We start from the raw sequence: 3,876 nt of genomic DNA on the forward strand, positions 1-3,876 counted from the left end.
CACCCACTCCTGTTCAGCAATAACCAGCCAGGCAGCAACCTCCAGAGAACACGCAGCGGCCTGGCCGAGGGATCTGGGGCCTCTGGCTCTGGTACTGCATCGAGGCCCTGGGCCTTGACAGAAGCAGGCAGTTCACAGCACTAAGGCCTCAGCAGGAGACGCTGGGTCAAAGGCATAACCTCCTCCCGCCCCCTCCCCAAAAAAACCCCAAAAGAATAACCTACAACAACAAAGCGAGTTCTTTCATTCAAATGTAATTGGGCTTATTTTCATTTCTTGTCTTTGCTAAACAAAACCAAACCAAACCACAGTTCTGGGTGCAGGGAGCCGGCCGGGGCAGCGCTCCCGGAGGCCGCGGCCTAATCGCCCGCGTGCGCGCGCTCGAGCGCCAGCAGCGGGATCTCCTCCAGCCTCTCCGACCGCTCCCCGCACCGCAGGTAGCGCCGCCTCCAGGCCGCCAGCCTCTGCAACAGCCTCCGCAGGCCCGCGGGGCCCCAGCGGCCACGCTCCGGGGCCGCCGGGCCGGGCCGAGCGTACCGGGCCTTCTTCCTGCGCGCCCCGCGGGCCGCACTCCGCCGGAAGAGCCGCCTCCAGCACCAGCAGCCCGAGCAGGAGCCGCCGTCACCGGCCCCGCGCCGCCCCGCCGCCTCGGCCTCGGCGCACCGCGGGCCGCCCCGCTTCAGGGGCGCCATCCCCTCCAGCAGCCCCGGCCGCGCGTCCGCCAGGCCGGCCCCGGCCTCTCCCGCCTGCAGGAACCCACGGGCCGGGCGGCTCGGCGGCGGCCTCGGGACGCTAAAGGCCGCTCCAGTCCTTTCTGCCGCCTCCGGGGTGGGAAGAAGGCCGCACGGCCTCCCCTGGTCGGCGTTGCCAAGGAGACCCGAACGCTGAGCCCACAATGCCCGGCGATCTGGGTACCGAGCGCAAAACCCCATCCCCAGCCAGAGAGGGGACACCGGGAGCCAGCGCCCCAAGTAATCTCTCGGTCCACCAGTAGGCCGGACAAGTCCGAGTTCGCTGTTGAGTGGTCTTCCGACAAGGCCTCAAAGAGACGAGAATGGGCCGAGAAGGCTCCTGAGGTCCAGACACGCTTTTACCGTAAAAGGTATCTCCCCAGAAGGTGGCTGCGCAGCCTTCAGACGATGGCGTGGCGCCTTGGATTTCAATCCCAGGCTCGTGTTGCCGCGGAGGCTTCCAGTATTTTCCAGGCTGCTTAACCTCTCGGTGCCTCCGTTTATTCATCTGAAGCATTGCGATAATAATAATCCTCTCTCTCTGAGATTTGTGAGAATTAAATAAGATATATAAAGCATTTAGCATGTAGGAGGCACATAGTAATGCACGGTGAGGCAGTTATAATACACAGTCCTCACAACAGCTCCAATGAAGCAGTTCCCAAGGGAAATAATATTCCCATTTTGCTGATTGGAAAGATAAAATAGATACCATAAGATAGCTCCTAAGTCAAGGAGACAAGATCTGAACCCCAGGAGTTCCCGTTGGGGCTCAGCAGTCTGAAACCCGACTAGTATCCATGAGGACGCAGGTTCCATCCCTGGCCTCGCTCAGTGGGTTAAGGATCCGTCCTTGCTGTGAGCTGTGGTGTAGGTCACAGACTCAGCTGCGATCCCGTGTGGCTGTGGCTGTGGGCCGACAGCTGTAGCTCTGATTCAACCCCTAACCTGGGAACTTCCATATGCCACAGGTGTGGCCCTAAAAAGACAAAAAAAAAAAAAAAATTGAACCCCAGATTCTTTGAACCCAGGGTAGTAGTGACTCTGCTGCTGAGAGTCATTCAACTCTATGATGTCCCTTCTTCCTGTACTTGATCCTCCAAAATGTCCACAGTCAATAGTTCAGGGTCAGCATTTAGTGTTTGTGTAGCCTCGGGATGAAAAACAAATCACAAACAGAAACCAGAAAAGAAAACAAACAAACAAACAGCATGCCTGAGCACACCCAACATTAAGTGTCCTGTGTGAGCCCCAAGTCATGGCGTGACTGCTCGGGCTCCCCGGTCCCCTTTAAGAACGGCTTTATGTTTTATTTGGTCCTTCCTCCACTCTCCACGGGTGCCTCCTCCTTGTGTTCTGTCTCTGCCTCCCGCCACTGAGCCAAAGAGTCGAACACAAGGTAAGTCCTGACAGATACAAGGCTGATAACAAAACAAGCCCTCATCCAGACAGATTGTTTACATGGATCGGGCAAGGAAGAGCAGCCAAGGATGCCAGCTCCCCACAGCCATGCGCAGGGCAGCAGTGAAACAGAAGGGCCTGGAAGCTCCTGTGGTGACTCAGCAGGTTACAAACCCAGCTACTATCCATGAGGATGCAGGCTCCATCCCTGGCCTCGCTCAGCGTGTTAAAGATCTGGCATTGCTGTGGCTGTGGTGTAGGCCGGCAGCTGCTGCTCTGATTTGACCCCCACATGCCATGGGTGTGACCCTAAAAAACAAATAACTAAATAAGAGCATTAGCTTGGGGGCCATACAGACCTGGTTCAGAATAAGTAGTGTGGCTGGAGTAAGTCATGGGCCCTCTCTGCATCTCCGTGGTCTCATCAGGGCTGCCGTTCCACCTACCTTCCAGCAGTGTCCGGCAGGAGGACAAGAGAAGGGCATGTGGGGACATCACGCAGTGTCCGGACACAAAGCAGCTGCTGGAGGAATGTTCTGGATGTTGCTGTGGAATCCTCTCCATTTCCGCCCCAAACTGCTCCCAGCACCCTTGCATTCTTCTGACGTGAGTCCCAGCAGGGGCCTTCGTTTCTGAGGGCCTAGAGCCAATGGCAAGCTCCACCTCCTGGAGACTTTCTAAGGAGCTGAGGGTGGGCAGAGACGTGGTGTAGAAAACAGGTGGCTTTAGGGAGTTCCCAGTGTGGCTCAGCGTAATGATCCCTGGCCTCCCTCGGTGGGTTAAGGACCTGGCATTTCTATGAGCTGTGGCAAAGGCTGGCAGCTGCAGCTCCTATTCCACCCCAAGCCTGGCAATTTCCACATGCCCCACGTGAGGCCCTAGAAAGAAAGAGAAAAAAGAAAAGAGACGGCTTTAGTTTTTTGATGGTCTGGACAGTGAAAGGTCAGGTAGCTCCTTAGGAGTGAGCCCTGGGCCGAGGGAACCTGGACCACGAGGCCCTTGTCCTCGCTCTGTAGCCTTACGCGTCCCTGACTCAGACACCTGCTGACCAGGCCACCAGGTACAGGTGGAGCGGCCCCAGCCAAGCCCTCAGTTCCACAAGCCCGAGTCAGTGACATCCTCCCGCGGGGGAAAGGTGACACATTTGTAAGCAGAGACATCAAGTGGGAGGGTGAGGCCACCAGGGGGTGACCCCTGCCATTATTCAGTTCCCTGGGCCAGGGCGGGGTGTCTACTGAACAAAACAGAACAGACTTTGCCGCTTCTCTTTGGGGCGGTTGGCCTCGTTCTAGGATACAGACTTAACGAGGGGATCCTTTCAAAACCGCTCTTTATTATAAGAACCAGTGTTTCATCCAGATATTTTGAGAGAAAACTTTGATGAAATAAATGCATCCTGGGGAAGACCTGGTTTCTGTATTCGGACACTGCATTCCGTATTAGGACACCGTTTCTGTATCCAAGGACACTGGACAATTACCCCCTCAAATGTTTGTTTGCCATTAAGTGACTGTGAGGGAACCAGTGTCTCTTCCTTTTACTGTGCTTTGACAGTCTTTTTTTTTTTTTTTTTTTTTTTTTTTGTCTTTTTGTCTTTTCTAGGGCCGCACCCGAGGCATATGGAGGTTCCCAGGTTAGGGGTCCAATTGGAGCTACAGCTGCTGGCCCACACCACAGCCACAGCAACATGGGATCCGAGCTGCACCTGCGACCTACTCCACAGCTGATGGCAACACCGGATCCT

Source organism: Sus scrofa, chromosome 10 (genome assembly GCF_000003025.6).
Source record: "Sus scrofa isolate TJ Tabasco breed Duroc chromosome 10, Sscrofa11.1, whole genome shotgun sequence".
NCBI classification, from domain to species: Eukaryota; Metazoa; Chordata; class Mammalia; order Artiodactyla; family Suidae; genus Sus; species Sus scrofa.